At 37.6% G+C, this 18,110-nt stretch overlaps 1 protein-coding gene across 2 annotated transcripts in view; it reads right to left on the reverse strand.

The window, feature by feature from the left end:
* The window catches only part of ARHGAP10 (Rho GTPase activating protein 10), a 355,007-nt gene that overhangs the window by 69,787 nt on the left and 267,110 nt on the right, over positions 1-18,110 (reverse strand). The window lies entirely within an intron of this gene.

An 18,110-nucleotide genomic window follows, 5' to 3' on the forward strand; every position in this document is an offset into this window, starting at 1 on the left:
ATAACTGGAGCACCTGCTGTGGAGCTAGGTCCCTAATTTCAATTCATACTGGGTGCACAGATCCTTACAGTACCATGCCCCCTCAGATGATTCTCTAATACCATAAAACTGCAAAGATGGTGATAATCTACACTGGGAGTTTTCTTGCCAGACATTCCCTAATTGCCAATGAAATTATAGGCCCAGTTCCTCCCACCCCCCAATCTATCCAAAAAATTTATACATTTAAAGATCAAATATGAATCAAGCAAATTTCTCATTGAGCATTTCCTCATTTATCTATGAATTTTTCAGTATTAGTGTCATAATTTATCTCTAATCTCATTCCTTCCTCTGCATAGCAACATTAATTAAAACAAGGTTTTTCTTTGCTTGGCAATTCTGTGGAGAGAGGAAAAAAAATAAAGCTGTACTCTCAAGAGAAATGTTCAAGACACAGATGATTGATAATGAAACATCAATGGCTCCCAGAAACTAGGGCTGGGAAGCCTTCTGACCCAGAGCTTTGCAAGGAACAGCCTTGAAAAGACTTTGTTTTTCAATGGAGAATACTGAGTAATCACATTTTAAAGATGATTACATCACAGATACTGCATTTCCTAGAGAACTGACACTCCTCAGGTGGCAGCAGAAGACAGTCAACTGGTGGCAAGCATGTCATAAACACAGAACTATGAATTCAAGGCCCTGACTGGAGAGTTTCTTTCACTAGCACAAATTTATGCAGACCAATCAAGAAAGCTGCCCTGTGATGAATGAACTATTATTTACAGACATCAGATAACAAATATAATAACTAGCAGCCCCAGAAAACTTTTAATTGAATAGAGCCTATATGTTTTTGCATAAAATCTATCTTGCCCAAATAAATATAAAATATTATTTCAACAGAAGGTATTTGCAAATAGAACCATACTGCCCCCTTATGTGTCAACTCATTAAGAATGGTTTAAATTTCTGTGGACAAATATTTGCTGGTGAAATATTAATTTGGGACTCCAACTGCTAGGCCAACACCATATTTCCAGGGAATCTGTTGGCATTCGCATCAGTTCAGCTCTCTGGTAAATAGCAACCTACTTAACAGTCTCAAAGGTTCTCTGCTGCCTCGGCTGTTGTCCACAGCTGTATTTATTCCTTTCTGCCTTTGATCAAATTGAAGAAGCTTGAGAAGAAACAATTAAGAAAGTAATTAGGTGGAGAGAAGAGAGCTGGGAAAACAGGAGGAGGAGATGTGGCAGATAAAGGATGTGCTAAGAAGAAAAATCTTGGTGGAACTATGATTTGATGACATTCAAAATATCTCCTTGATTCATCTATTTTTGATCCTCTACAAATTAAGCAACATGCCCTGGTAACATTTTGAGCAGAAACTTAACCCACAACCCAAAACTTAAAACATTAGAAAAATCATAACCAAAAAAAACTACCACTGTATTCTCTCTTCCAAGGAAAACCAGTTCTCTATTAAACTATTACTCAAGGGGATTGGGGTCCTGAATCTTCAAAGGTCATGTTAACATTGCACAAAAAACTGGCTGAGAAAAGCTTTGAAAAAGAAATATGTCTGAAGTCAGAGGACTTGAGCCTCCATGGAATATCATCACCAGTATATTTACAAAGTGATGAATTTGGGAAACCATAGAGAATCTCATAGGCTCCCATTCAGAGGCATTGAGGAGGGCTGTAGTCTAAAAATCAACCATCCATTGTGAACCAGCTATCCTTCAGAGGCAGTGTGAGTTGCAGTGAATAGAGAGAGATCTAGTTTTGGGGTCAAGTCCTGTCTTTGACAGACTCTATTCACCAGCTAATATAGGCTAATTAGTTATGTCAGTGTCCAAGATAGCTATGGAATCCTAGTAGTCACAAAAAGAGTGCTGTCATACATTGGTAGAGGAAAGTGCACACGCACACGCACGCGCACGTGTGTGTAGAGGGAGGGGAAAGAGAGGGAGAAGAGAGAAAGAGAAAAAAGATGTGTATCATACATATATGTGCATTATAATACATGTACATTTATATATCCTATATTTATATATACAGAGAGGAAAATGTTACACAATACATATATATGTTTGTGATTAAATATTCATATATACATATAGCACATATGTTTTATATATGGCTATAGATTACGTATATGTGGGGGAATGTGTGTTATACAATACATAAATCTCTCTTGTATTAATAATTAATTATTGAATCAGGAATAAGAGTTTTCCCCTTTTCTACCTCATCATTTAGTAGTCAATAAATGTGAAAAATCTTTCTCTAAGACTTATCTAAGTTAAACTCTAAAAGAAATGCCAAGTTTAGACCAATGTGAGGATTCACTCTCATTGTGTTTACTCAGACAGATCTGGGAAAATGTGGATTTGTCCTTTTGTTAGGGGATGTGGAAATTGATGTCTCTTTGACCAAGACTTTGGTGATCAAAGTTCCTTACCTCAAGACCCTCATTGGAAAATAATCTACCTCTATTCACTCTCTCATTAATTGTTAACCAATCAGAGTGGATTACCACCCTCAAGAGCACCCACCTTTCCAAGGCATATATACTGTGAACCTATGGCAATGATTGGTGTTTGGCTTTCGAGAGAGGCACTCTCTTTTATTAATAAAATGCTTACCTTATTAATAAAATGTTTAAATTACCCAGAAATGATGTCTCTTAAAATGTTACAGTATGTATAGAGGGGGGTATATATGTGTGTTGAGTATACATATATATACATATATATACATATATATATATGTATGTGTGTGTAAACATAAACAACAGATAACATATGTATATATTTATCTGTATGAATATACTGAGAGGATTATATGTATATGCAAATATTCATATGTACATGTACTATACATGTATATGCTGATGTACATAGTACAAAGATAAATATATGTGTATACCATATATAGAGAACATGTATGTTATGTGTACATACATATACAAAGACAAAATGTGTGTATTATTCAATAGATATGTATTTCTGTTCATAAATATTCATATATCCCTATATAACACAGGCTTTATATAGATGCATATGTTTATTATATAAAAGCACACACAGAGAGAGGAACATGTGAAGATCGCTATTGCGTGTATATATATACATAACATGCATATGTTCCTAAAGGACTAAAGATTATAACAATGGCATGACTACATGGAGACAAGTCCCTAAGCTGAAGGTCAATCCCAAGAATGCATGGCCAGAATGTTTGTTAGAATCTGATAATTACATATACAGCTAATGGTTTCTTCCTTAAGAGTTTATAGGATCACAGATTAAGAGCTGTCAGAGACCTCCAGCCATCTAGTAGTCTGACCTCCTCATGAAAAGGAACCAGAGTACTATTTCAAAGACCCATATCCTCACCCTAATGGCTCAGAGTCTTTTGGTCATCCCTTGTTCAAAGTTCAAGGCTCAGACCAAAGAGGATGAATCTTTTTAAACAGCCACTTGTTTGAAGATCCTCCTCATTTCATGGGACACAAGTTAATACTAAAACACTGAAAAATAATAGTAAAAGAAACAGAACTGAATTGAAGCAATCACCTTTCCCTTCTCATTCCTATTAGGTGTAAGGCTTTTTCTCAAAAAAATACTAAATACCAACTATTCCTTTCATTTCTCTCAACAAGCACAAAATTATATCAGGACTCACATGAGTGAGATGGCATCCAGAAAAATTCTAGTAAGAAATTACAGATGAAAAGTTGGTTCAGAAACTCATGTCTTCTCCCCATTTTGTTCACATATGAACTTCACCCCCTCCCCACTTCATAACCCTACAGAAAAAAAAAATACTTTTCTGCCTCGCCCCTTTCAGATAAACAGAAATTTTGAAAGAAAGCAATAATTCATTTAACCTGTAAATAAGCCCTGAATTCATTTCTATAAGAATAGTTTCCTAATAGTATAGTCAATAACTCTTCCTATCATGGCAAAACCTAACCTAGGATCAGGATGATAAGAGGATCCTGGGAAGATGAGGGGGAGGGGAGTTTCCTAGTGACAACAGCCCCTCACCTTACCAGACCAATAGATAAAGATCAAAAGGAAATGGAGAATGTTGTCTAAAACGCATGATGTTCACGGAATCCAATCCAAGTAGAGCAATTGGTGGCAAATAAGCAAGCATTTCTTCATTTCAGTAAGATTAATAAGAATGTCAGTAAGCAGTTGGTTTTTTAAGGCTAGTTCTTAGTTAAATAAATTTCTATCATCCATTTTAAACCCAAGATTATCAATAGTCAAGCCAAGAATTACAGATAAATAAATTCTTCTTTCAATCTTGTTTAAATGCATGAGAATTTCATAACACAAGCAATTTTAGACCAAATTTTGTAACACAGGCAGAAATAATAACCCAAGACATCATTAATAGGGACTGATATTTAAGTTCCAAAATCATCGTTTATTTATCTGTGGCCAAAATTATGCTTTGGGGGTCAGCTGCATTCCTTCAGAGCTGTCTTTGTTGGTTTCTTTTTGAAACATAAATTATTTTGAATCATATCCATTTTTGAATTAGATGATCAACCTTTTATAAGAAGACTTGACCTCTCTTCTGCCCTCTGAGACCGGAAGTTAAACCTGAAGCTCGTTCTAATTCTTTTGAATTCACTTTGATTTGTGCCATCTTTTAAAATGGCACAGATTTGTGTTCTCTTAAAAAGTTCTTTGGACACAGGCATATCCATCTCCTGTGTCTGCCTCCTCTCTGATAGCTGGCCTTTCATATTAGCTTTGTTCCTGTGTGGATACATTTATCTTAGGCATCACTAGTTATCAGAGGCTATTTATTCAAGACACATATTTTCATGTTACGTATAAATGTTAGCCTCCATCTGCATGCTAAAGAGCAAGAAAATCTCAAAACTGCCAGCCAAGGCAAAAAATTCCTCCTAGAGTCCTACCATGGTGCATCCACTGCAGAAGAGAGATGTCTAGTCATTTGGAATCCTATCCTTTGACTACCAATCCTTTCATCTTCCAACCCCAGTGAATCAGGGTACTCAGTTGCTAGATTTAAAAAATGAAATAAAATAAGACATCTTTACTCCCTAATCTTCCATCCTTCCACAATCCCCATTTTAATCATTAACAGGGATTGCCTTTGCTTTTCTTTATATTCCAAGATTTTAGTTCAATGCTTAGCATGGGGTAAGTATTTAATGATTGCTTATTGACTGAATTCCACAAAACAATATTTGTATAGCATAAGAGTCCCTTGAGGACTTAGATTTGATTTTGTATATTCCATATCCAGTTTAATAAATGTTTTGTATTTATTCCCTTTCTTCTTTTGTACAGGTCTGAAATACTCTTCATCTGCCTCTAAAAATTTCTAACTTTCCTTTTTTCAAGGCTCTCTTCCTACAGTAGGCTTTTTCTCCTTAATCACCAAGTTCTTAGTGCCTTCTTTATCCTAATATTACCTTATATCTATCTATCTATCTATATATCTATCTATCTATCTATCCATACCTAGAAACCACAGCTGATCTCTAAGAATCAGCCTGTCAACATGTTTCTACCTTAATGTATTTATGAAAAACTACTTGTAATTCTTTTTGTCCTGAGTTTTGCCTCCTTAAGCAGGGTTAAAAACCCAAATGACGAATTTTCTTTTCAACGAAATACATGTCTCTTCCCAGTTGATGTTGGGAAGGGGGAAAGAAGAAAAAGGGAAGGGAGAGGGAAAAAGACTGAACAGCTGAGAAGTGAAATTTTCAGTCATCTGTAGAAAAAAGAATGATAGAATAATAACAATACTATTTTCAGCTCCATATTCTCCAGTGTCCCTATATACTCACACATCAGCAATGTACAGCACCACTTACAGAAGTTCTGACTTGCTAAGTATGATGCAATGCAATCACTTTAGGAAATAATGATCTAATTCCATTTACTAGTTCAACTACAGGATAACCTCAGGGTTTTGCTAAAGTGTGTATTGTTCTTAGGGCGCTTTCCACAATTATCTTTGGTCGAATTAGCAGCTCTGTGGGCACTTTCTCTATCAGACTGCCTGCACATCCCTTGGAGAGGGTTTAGCTAAAATAACCACTTTGGACTCCAAATGAATGAACCAATTCTACGATGGTTCAGTAGTAATTTCCGTAGAATAGGTTCTCCCTCCACCAACACAAATTACAATCGCTTTATGACTTAGTCAAGGGTCTTCATGAATTGTTGTAACAAAAGCTTCATTACCCTGTAGCCATCTTGTGTGGCCACATAATGACATAAATAAAGCACATAAATGACAAAGAATTTTGTCTAGTGATATATGACTGTTTGTGAGCCCTTTTGGAGTTTCATGGTAAAGATACTCAAATGATTTGCCATTTCCTTCCCCAACTCATAAAGAAACTGAGGCAAATAGGTTTAAATGACTTGTGAGGGTCACACAGCTAAGTGTTTGAAACTGTATTTGAACTCAGGAATATGGGTCTTCCTGACTCTAGGTTCAGCACTCTATGCCAAGAAAATCCCATGGACAGGGGTCAAGAGCGTCATTGAATAGTTAGGTACAACTGAATAGACTATTATGGCTTGGCTAAAAAACATATAAATTTAAAGGAAAAAGAAACCATAGAAATTTTCTACTCAAATTCTTACATTTTAAGTTAAAGAAACTAACTGATGTATTGACAAGCATTTCCTATACCTGCTTCAGAAGGTACTGAATTCTACCTGCTCCTTTTAGAGAAAGAGGTAAGAGCTGAATCCGACCAAGGTCTTACCTGACTCTTCCCTCCTGCTCCTTTTTTAGTGTCAGAGGCTATAAATTCAATTAATCAGAACCTATTAGAAGTACCAGATAATTTTTTAGCCTTTGGGTAATGTAATGCTCTTTAGGTCAACATTATCCCATTTTCTATTGATTTATGGGATTTGCATGTGATGAAAAGTTACAATCTCAATAGCCCAGAGTCTCCAGTTAGATAGATTTGAACCATTCAAAGGAAATGTTTGGCTTTCTGCTTTCTATATTTCTTCCTTAGTCAGGCTCTCTCTGTGAGGCAAAATCAAGATACAGGAAACTTTTAGGTAAAGGAAATGATAGGTATAGGGAGGGAAATTTAAGAAAGCACAGATATTTGGGGGAGAAATCCCTCAATACAAGTGGGAGCTTCAGCTAGAATCCTCTCTGCTATGATGCCTATAAGTTTGCTACAGTAGTTTGCCCTCAGTGGGCCCTATGCTGAAGATTCTTTCCAGTATGGCTCCCATCTCCTCCATAACTCTTCTCCATCAATTCCATCACAGGCTGCTTCTCTGTAGGTCAACTAGAATTAATTAGAGTATGTGTCCTATGCTAAGTGCTGATATCAATAAAGGCCAATAAACAAAACAAAAAGCGAAAAGCAAAAACTCAGGCCTTTCTCTGAAGGAGTTCATAGCCTAAGAGCAAAGTCTCTTTTTCAAAGGGAAATTTAACTCAAATCTCCTTCTGCCTCAAAAATCATGACTGTTTCAAGCTGTTCTCTGGACTGTAGGGAAATGTTTGTATGGGTTGTACAAATTCCATTAGGTCAATCAATTTTCAAATCATTATTAGGTATTTTTTTAAGAGGCTAACATGAGAGGGGTGGCTAGGTGGCACAGTGGATAGAGCACCAGCCCTGGAGTCAGGAGTACCTGAGTTCAAATCTGGTCTCAGACACTTAATAATTACCTAGCTGTGTGGCCTTGGGCAAGCCACTTATCTCCATTGCCTTGCAAAAACTAAACAAAACAAAAAAACTAAAAAAAAAAGAGTCTATCAGGTACTACAATGAAGAAGTCAGGAGACTCACCCAAGACTGGTTCCAACCAAAGGCTCTTCTCTCTCTCTCTCTCTCTCTCTCTCTCTCTCTCTCTCTCTCTCTCTCTCTCTCTCTCTCTCTCCTTGTTATTTTTCCTTTTTCTTTTGACAATGGCCCCAATTAAATTCCTTCCTCCACTCCATACTCTACTTCCTGCTCTCCATGCCTTCATCTATGCCCCTCCTACTTGAGCTGCCTAATTTTTGTGAACTCCCTTCCACTTAAATTTATTAAAGTAAATATACTTTGCAGTTACTTGTGTCATAGCAATAGCAACAACAACAACAATAAGAGCTGGCATTCATACAGTGCCAATGAAGTACTCAGCGTTAAATACCTTACTGGTATTATGGCTTTAATCTTTACATCTCTGGGAGGGAGGTATAATTTTGAACTAAAATTCCAGCAGAGGAGGAATAAGATAACAAACATTGCCGTCTCCTTATAGGGAAGGTCTGCCTCACTGCCAAAGGAAGAAGCAAAGGTCACACTTGAGAAGATGAATCCTACTTTTTTTCTTTTTAGATATTCTGAGTTAAAGATCAGGGCTTGGAGGTGGTCCTGATTCTCGGGGGCTATACCAATACAGGATAAATTCTAACAGGTCCAACCAATCTAGATAGGTAGATACTGGTATCCCCGGTGATAGACATCGCCTGCTTTTTACCAGTCTAGCTAAACAGAGGCTCAACATTTGCAAGGTAGTCACTAAAATCCATTGGCTATGGTGATCTCACAAAATAAAGGTTGTCCTGAAAATTTTAGTTTCAAAAGTTTTAAAGCAAAGAATGCACTAAGATTTTTGGAACACCCTGTATAAATCACACACAAAAAAAAGAAATGAGGCTGATAAAAATTCATCTATGCCATGAATATGGCTTATGTCACTTTACAAGAAGATACAAGTTAGGGAGGATAAAAATGTTAAATGAAAACTTCTGGGGATAAGTCAATTTAAACAAGCTTGGTATAGGAGACACAGAACTGGATTTGAGCAAAGCCAAGTTCCAATCCTGTCTTAGACATTTCCCTGAATATATCTCCCAGAGTAAGTTTCTTTTTTTGGAAAAAGGATCTGAAAATATTTTTACTTCATTCTAGGAGCTGAAGTACAACAACAGAGCAGAGAGGGTCAGTCTTGGAACTGGGAAGAATTGGGTTAAGGATTTGCCTCTGACATGTATTATGTGACTGTGAAACATAACCATTTTAACTCTCAGAGTCCAAGGCAATTCTCAATGGCTCTTAGATGAAGATAAGTTCCTGATCTGCACTGGGAGAAGTTTCCATACTGGAATTCTCTGTACCAAAGATCTCACACCCTTCCCTTTCCATGTTCTACACAAAAACCTTATGTCAGTTATTGTGGAACTCAAATGAGATAATGTACATGAGGCACTTTACAAACCATTAAAACACTATATAAAGACCAAAAATGATAATGATCACTGTTGTTGTTGTTAAGAATAAATGGATGTTTTCAATAACTAGACTAGCTAGTTCTGGTCAAGGCTTCCTTCAGGCTCAATCTGAACAGTGACTTCTATTTCAGACATGTGTAAGCCTCCCATTAAGTCCCAGTTTATTCCTGACTCTATTCTATGCCAAGATTTCCTTCTCCCTACTGAGTCACTTTCTCCCTTCTCTCAGGGTCTCAATCACACCCCACACACATACCCCTCTAGCTGTCACTCTGCACTTGAAAACAATTCCATGGCAGGACTCATGAGAAATCCCTGCCCACATTTTTATAGCCTTAAGGCAAGGCATTCTTCCCCCCCCACCTTTCTCCAACTCAATATACCCAATATAGGCATGGTCGCTTGTCATGACTCCTAATATTCCTTCTTTCAGAACTGGACCAGTTCTAAGCCAGCAATACACTGGAATGCCTAGAGCCTAAGAAACAAGAAACAGGAGCCAAGCCAGTCACTAACCCTACAGGAGAGGAGCACAAGTGCCAAAGGTTAATGCATGGATTCTTGGCTCCCTCGGGAATCTGGAACTCGCTGACTGGGCTGATTCTGGGAGCTCCAGGCCTCTTGCCATGAAGGTAGCTTCCTCTCCAAAACTGCCCCAACATCTGAGCATTTTCTGACACAAATGTTCCTAATCACAACTAACAGGGAGAAGATGAATTGTCTCAGGTTCCTCTATTTGGCTGGAAAGAAAAATCACCATGTTGGGATAAGGGGCATAGACTACTGTAGTGAAAACCCTACAATCCAATTCTTTCTGATACTGTAGCTAATTCTTTTTTTAAGCTCAATGAGATCATGAAAAAAAAAGTAGCTCTGACTTGCTACAATGAGTCACTTCAGCCATGCGGCTGCAAGATTTCAGCTAAAATCTAAACACTTTTTATGAAATATTTCAAAACAGTAATAATAATAATAATAATAATAATAATAATAATAATAATAATAAGTAACATTTACATAGTACTTTAAAGTTTGCATATATTATCCTACAAGATATATCCTACATCCTTACATTGATGCCCTCAAGAACCTGCTCAGATGGGTGCCATTATTGTGACAGAAAATAGGTGGCTAAGTGGTTCAGTGGAACAAAGGCCTAGAGTCTGGAAGTGGAACAAGGGCCTGGAGTCTGGAAGAAAAGAGTTCAAATTCAGCCCCATAAAGTCTTTCTGACCCCAAGTCCAAAATTTTACCTACTGCACCACCTAGCTGTTGATTATAATAAAAATGTTAGTTATTAATACTGAAGTGATAAAATGGACAGAATACTAGGCCTAAAGTATAGAAGACTCATCTTCCCCTGTTCAAATCTGGCCTCAGGCATTTACCATTTGTGTGACCCTGGGCAAGTCATTCAACCCTGTTGGGTCTCTTTTTCCCTCATCTGAAAAATGAGCTGGAGAAGGAAATGGCAAAAATACTGCAGTATCTCTGCCAAGAAAATTCCAAATGGAATAACAAAATCACACATGACTGAACAGCAACAGCATTGTTAGTATTATTATGATTAAGAAATCTAAGCCAGTTACTGAAATAGTTTCTGGGATTACAAAGACAAAAGATAAAATAGTGTCTGCCCTCAAGGAACTGATATCCTAAAAATCTTGAAATCATCACTAGAAGATAAAACCCAAAGGACAGCATACATACCTTCCTTTCTTCTCCAAGTTGTATTAAATGAAGATTTTCCTCACATTGCAGAATTCCACAAAATGGAATTTCTAAGTTCATTGAGTCACAGATTCATTCCAAGGAGCTGCACTTGCCCCGCAAGTAGAAGGAACAGATTGAAAAAGACCATCAAGGTTTACAAAATGCTTTGTCAAAGGCAATCCTTGAGGTTAGAAAGGTTATCCCCATTTTATATGTGGGAAAGCTAAGGTTCAGCTGACAATGTAGAATGAGCAATGATTCTGCAAGGAGAGTCCCTGATTTTGCTTACTATTATCTATATGACTTCTGATAAATCCTATCAATACTTCAGGCTTCAATTTCATCCTTGTAAAGTGTAAAGGAGGGGGTTTGGACTCTATGATCTCTGAGGTCCCTTCCAATTCTAATTCTCTGCATGATTTGCTCAAAGAGACTGGCATCAGACATGAAACAACATCCCTACCATTGTACCACACTACCCCCTCCTCCTCCCTTTCTCACTCCCTTCTATTACTCTCATAAACTCAAGTTTAAAGAATTTAGAGCTTTGAAATGCTGTCTTTCTTTTACCCTGATCTCACTCCCCTCACCAACATTATCTGGAGCACTGAGCTTCCCCTACTCTGTCACAGTAATTATTACATTCTAAGACTGAACAAAAATCATTTCAGATGTCCCTCAACAAGGAAAGCAGCCATCCAGCAGACAAGCAAACCAGTGGTTTAAGAACAGAATCTTAACCAAGTATAACCCACTCATTTTTATTATTCAGAATACACACACACACACACACACACACACACACACACACACACACCATTTGACACGGGTAAGACAGGCAGAGCCAGTGTTTGGGGGATGACAGCTGAGATGTATTTAAGGACAGTAATAAACCTCTCTGTACTCTTCAGTGTCTGGCCTTAAGTGTGCAAACTGCAAAAATGAAGACCGATTGGAACAAGTAAGGTAAGACACTTGATGGGTTATTCTCAGCTATGTGAGCCTAATGAATCATCATCTCCACGCCTCATCCACACCCACCCCTACCCTTACTGGCATACACCCAGCAGGCTGACCTGACTCTTCCTTCAGCTGGTCAGGTCACCCTTTCCCCTAAGCAAGGGCGAGAGCCACACAGACCAAGCTGAGATTCAAGCTCTATTTAGGACATTCCTATACCCCAAGGAGTACATTCTTCAATGCAATAATTTATACGCCAGAAGGTTGTCTCTCTGATTCCTTTTGAGTATCTGGACAAGTAAATTTTCTTCTTTTATTTGGATTTCACTGGGGGAGGGGCAGGGAAGATTCTTATTGGGGCAACTCATCTAGGGTTTCTAGTCAGAGTTGCTCAGGGCAAAAAGACTTTAAATGACTCATCACCTGGTTCACCAAGCCACAGTTGTAGGATGACTTGAATGCCAGTTTCCCGGACTTTGAAGCTGCATCTCTAGTCACTCAACTTGCTTCTTTTCCCAGAAAGTACCCCCTCCATCTGGGTTAGCCTTTCCAGATAAGATGTCCCTAGCCTCCTTCTTGGTGCCTTTGCCATATGCTAAGGAGCCAAGAGGGGTGTGTGTGTGTGTGTGTGTGTTGTGACATATACAGAGACAGAAACAAGGAGACAGAAAGAAATCTACTATAGTAGTTACTTTCTCTTAGACTAACTACTCTTTTACTGCCTCTTCCCAAATAATAATAATAATAATAATAATAATAATAATAATAATAATAACAATAATGTGATAAACATTTATTAAGCTCTACACTGTGCTAAACTTAGTATCAAGATATTAGGAAAGGCCAAAGAATGAAGTTTTCAAAGCTCTTTGTCTTGCTTCAAGAATAACCCCATCAAGTACCAAAGATCATTATCCCCATTTTACACATATGAGAGGTTCCGAGGGGACAGGTGATTTGCCAGCAGGCACACAAATTCTAAGTATACACAATGGTATCATGACTTGAGTCTTTCTCAACTTCAGCTCCACTTCTCTTTTCTTTATCCCACACTACCCTTCTCATCTGTGGACACTACTTTTTCTTCATTTATTTCTGGTTTAGTTTTCTTTTTTAAAAAATTATTGATATATTTTATTTTAACAGAACCTCTATTTCTAGATATGACTGTTCCACCCTTCACAGAAAGTCAATTTGACAAAAGTAAGCAACATATATTGAACATCAAGGTGGTGCTGAGGATAGTGTTTGGGCCTGGGGTCAGAAAGACCAAAGTACATCTCTAACCTCAGATACTTACTGCTAAGCTATGTGACCCTGGGCAAGTCACTTCACCCTTTTTGTCTGTTTCCTCATCTATAAAATGAACTGCAGAAGGAATGGCAAATCACTTCAGTGTCTTTGTCAAGAAAATCTCAAATGGGGGTGGCTAGGTGGCACAGTGGATAGAGCACTGGCCCTGGAGTCAGGAGCACCTGAGTTCAAATCTGGCCTCAGATACTTAATAATTACCTAGCTGTGTGGCCTTGGGCAAGCCACTTAACCCCACTGCCTTGCAAAAAAAAAGAAAAGAAAATCTCAAATGGAGTCATGAAGAGTCAGAAATGGCTGAAATGACTGAACAAGCATTGGGTAGCTAGATGGCACAGTGGATAGAGTATGGGACTAAAGTAGAGAAGATTCTATTTCCTCAGTTCAAATCTGGTCTCAGACAATTACTAGCAGTATGACCCTGGGCAAGTCACAACCCCATTTGCCTCAGTTTCCTCATCTGTAAAATAAGCTATAGAAGAAAATGTCAAACCATTCCAATTTTTTTTGCCAAGAAAACCCCAAATGAAGTTATGAAGAGTTCAACATGACAGAAAAACAATCAGCATATTAATTGGCTCTAATAGTATATACAATGTTCCACAACAAGAGTACTCCACTTTAGCCAAAAAGGGAGAGAAATACATTTTATGTTCTTTCATTTAGGATGAAATTTGTTCCTTTTAATTAAATGGTATCTAGAGTTTTGTTGTTGTTCTTCCCACTTATATTGTTATCAATGTATAAACTGTTTTCCTGGTTCTGCTTAATTCACTTTACATCTGTCTAATTCTTCCCACATTCTCTATATTTAACATTACCTACAGCTATGTAATAAGCATCCTATATTCTTGTATCATAATTCACTTGGGTACCTATTTTGTTTCCAGTTTTGTCCTAAAAAAAGAGATCCTTCTCTAAAGGTGTGTGTGCATGTGTGTGTTTGTGCTTATGTGTGTGTGTGTATATATATATATATATATATAGTCATTTTAATTACTTTTTTGAATTAATTCCAAATTTACTCCTTAGATGTATATTTTATATAAATATTCTATACCCAATACATTTAGAAACTGGTGAGAAAATAGAAAATTACTGGTCTAGAAAAATCAGAAGCCCCCATGAGATTTGATGCTGCCATCAAATTTAGTCTTTAAATTTAGTCAAATTACTTTGTCAAATGAGTCAAATTATTAAAGATTAAGGATTGGAAGAAAATGATTTTCTCATCAACTGGATATCAGTCAGATATTGGCAGGAGACCTACAGGGATTTTTCTTCATGACTGGATAGGAATGCCTGAGAGGTTTACCAGGGTTTGTGCCAATAAAACACATATTTCCTGCCTCTTTAAGTCTCAAGATTACTGGACTGTTCTTTACAGATGCATAATTATTATATATCTATAAAGAGAACTTAATAAGTATTTTGTACTTTGGAAGTCTTTCCTTTATTTAAACAGAATCTTCGAGGGAATGTTCCCCCCCATGTGCCTCCTTTAGACTAAATTTATGTGGAAATAACTTACATGGGTCTTCATAGTGATGACCTTTCTTATTTCTCCCCTTGAAAAAATAACTATCAGCTACATCCCCACAAATCTGCCTCTTAGAAAACTTTTTTCATGCCATACACACTTTTATAAGGCATGAAGGACCTTAAAATCTATCTCACCTAGATTAATGACTAGTCCTAAAAGTGCTACAAAGAGAAGAAAAGTTAAGATAGGCTTTTCCTCATTTTATTTTTTTCTGGGAAGTTACTCTGTTCCTGGATTTTCTCTGCTACTAAAGTATGTTTGACATTCCCCAACTGACAAATGGTCAAAGGATATATGCAAAAGCAATTTACAGATGAGGCTATCAAAGCAATCCATAGTCATATGAAAAGTTGCTCCAAATCATTACTTATTAGAGAAATGCAAATTAAAGCATCTCTGAGATACCACCTCACACCTCTCAGACTGGCCAATATAACCAGAAAGGACAATGATCATTGTTGGAAGGGTTGTGGGAAATCTGGGACACCAATACACTGTTGGTGGAGCTGTAAACTCATCCAACCTTTCTGGAGAGCAATCTGGAACTATGCCCAAAGGGCAACAAAAATGTGCATGCCCTTTGATTCAGCAATACCACTACTGTATCTTTACCCTGAAGAGATGATGGAAAAGGGTAAAAACATCACTTGTATAAAAATATTCATAGCAGCCCTGTTTGTGGTAGCAAAGAATTGGAAATCAAGTAAATGTCCTTCAATTGGGGAATGGTTTAACAAATTGTGGTACATGTATGTCATGGAACACTATTTTTTTTTAGGTTTTTGCAAGGCAAATGGGGTTAAGTGGATTGCCCAAGGCCACACAGCTAGGTAATTATTAAGTGTCTGAGACCAGATTTGAACCCAAGTACTCCTGACTCTAAGGCCGGTGCTTTATCCACTACGCCACCTAGCTACCCTAGAACACTCACTATTTTTCTATTAGAAAACAGGAAGGACAGGAATTCAGGGAAGCCTGGAGGGATTTGCATGAACTGATGCTGAGTGAAATAAGCAAAACCAGAAGAACATTGCATATCCTAAGAGCAACATGGGGGTGATGATCCACCTCGATGGACTCAATCATTCCATCAGTGCAACAATCAGGCACAATTTGGGGCTGTCTGTGATGGAGAATACCATCTGTATCCCGAGGAAAAAACTGTGAAGTTTGAACAAAAACCAAGGACTATTACTTTTAATTTAGAAAAAAACTGATAAATTATTGTCTGATCCTGCTATCTCTTTTACTTTATATATTTCTTCCTTAAGGATATGATTTCTCTCTCATCACACTCAATTTGGATCAATGTATACCATGGAAACAATGTAAAGACTGGCAAATTACCTTCTGTGGGGGGAGGGAAGTAAGATTAGGGGAAAAATTGTAAAACTCAAAATAAATAAAATCTTGTATAAAAAAATAAAGTATGGCTTACTTCAATGCAGAGAAAGAGGACCCAAAAATGCATAATATGGAAGACTCATATGTAGAAGTACTGAATCCAGTGATTAGAAACAAGACAATCATTATTCAAAGGAATTACTGTTCAGCCTTATCTGACTCTTTGTGACCCCATTTGGATTTTGATAAAGATCCTATCAGGGCTTGCCATTTCCTTTTCTAGTTCATTTTACAGATGAGGAAACTGAGGCAAACAGGGTGAAGTGACTTGCCTAGGATTACACAGTGAGTAAATATCTGAGGCCACATTTGAACTCAGATCTTCCTGACTCCAGGTCTGGTGCTCTGTCCACTGAGCCACCTAACTTCTTATTCAAATGAGTCAAGCATAGGAAATCCAGAAGTTACCTCATATTCTTACTGACTAGAGGCACAGTAAGATTTACTAAAAACTACAGAATGCAGAGACTAGAAAGTGTTGAGAAGCCCTACTACTGTTCAAATACAGAGATGATTTCACCTTTGTCTCGGAATTCAGAACAGTCAGCACAATACCTTTGGTCTTTGTATCCCCAGTCCCTCCTACATACCTTCCCATGTGATATGTGATTTAGAAAAGTTTGTTGAATTGAATTAAAACCTAGAAAATTCCATTTTCAGCTATAAAGTCAAAATAGATGAAGAGGGAAAAGTGGGCACAACTGCAAATTCATTTGTTTTGTCTTCATTACATAAACATATACAGAATCTCTATCATCTATGGAGGATTAGACACCATTTACATGCCTAATCACCCAATTGCTTTAGAGACTTGGATTGGCATAATGTACAGATTGTAGCCCATGTGCACTTGGGGTAATTAAGAATGAGTAATAATAATTACAAATAGCAGACCAGCTGTGTAATAATTAATAAGAAGAATTTTCTAGGGCACACAACTCTTCTCTGGTATGCAAGGTTTGGGGGACTAGAGAAAGCCCTTGACCTTCAAAAATCAAACACAAGGATTTCTGGTCTTACTTCCACAGATTAAGACAGACACACATCAGCATTTTTCTGCCAATTCTACTTCTAACTGAAGTCAGCCAATACTGTTATTAAGAATACCTGGTGTAGAAAATCTTGCCCTCCCCAAGTCTACAGAGGCAGTAAGTAGCCCGACAATAGTGTCATGCAATAAAGAATTTTTTGACAGGTTATATCCACACGTGATCGAATTCTTGGGCATCCCATCTTCCCAGCAAAACAGTAAGTTTCTAGAGGAAGACACTCCCTGTTCTTCCATGTTCTCTCCCAAGGTCATGGAAGACAGGTGCCCAATAAATGCTAACAGAATAAATAAACAGCAGTGACATAGTTTGTTCCTATAGAAAGTAAATCCTCTAAGTCTATTAACGACTCCCCTGCCTCCAAGCTCAAAGGAATAGTTAGGAATACATTGTCTCATTCTGCTCTGCCCTGGGGTGGGCAACAAGGTGTATCAGAGTTGATAGAGCACAGGAAATCTGGGGGTTTGCATCTCACCTCAAACACCAATTCACTGGGTGACCTTGGGAAAATCATGGTAGCTGTCTATGCTCCAGCTTTTCCCTATCTATAAAATTACAGCACTCATCTCATATCACCATGAGAACCAAGGAGGCAAGGTGTTGGAAAAAATACTTATATCAACCTGACCTCCTGTTGTTGCTGCTCACATTTCTTCACAACAGCTTGCAAGAAGTGAGGACAAATATGATCCTCATTTTACAAATAAGAACACTCAGGCTCACAAGGTCATGTGAGTTGTTAAGAGGTTGAGCTGAGATTTGAGCCCAAATTTCTTAATTTCAAAGTCTCTTTCCACTACAGTTTTTAATAAGGTATCATATCTCATCTGACTGAAATAGAAGAGAATTAACAAAGTTCTGGTTGTGTAATTTTTGGAAAA

Source organism: Macrotis lagotis, chromosome 3 (assembly GCF_037893015.1).
Source record: "Macrotis lagotis isolate mMagLag1 chromosome 3, bilby.v1.9.chrom.fasta, whole genome shotgun sequence".
NCBI classification, from domain to species: Eukaryota; Metazoa; Chordata; class Mammalia; order Peramelemorphia; family Peramelidae; genus Macrotis; species Macrotis lagotis.